We start from the raw sequence: 256 nt of genomic DNA, 5'->3' as shown, positions 1-256 counted from the left end.
TATTCTTCATTTGTTGTAGAACTGCGGAAATGATGAGTGCACAGTCCTAAACGTACATTTGCTAATACCTAACCACAGTCGACACCTGCCCCCTCATGTACTTACAAATTCGTTCAAATAAATATTGTTTACATTTTTCCTCCTTGAGTGTAAGAAAATTATTTTTCCCTATCCCCCATGGGCAAAAACTTGCAACTGGCCATCGCCTGGAGGCTTTCAGACAATATTAATATTTTATGTAGATAATAATTAATGT

This window comes from Fopius arisanus, unplaced genomic scaffold (genome assembly GCF_000806365.1).
Source record: "Fopius arisanus strain USDA-PBARC FA_bdor unplaced genomic scaffold, ASM80636v1 scaffold00001, whole genome shotgun sequence".
NCBI lineage: Eukaryota > Metazoa > Arthropoda > Insecta > Hymenoptera > Braconidae > Fopius > Fopius arisanus.
This window is presented reverse-complemented; position numbering follows the sequence as displayed.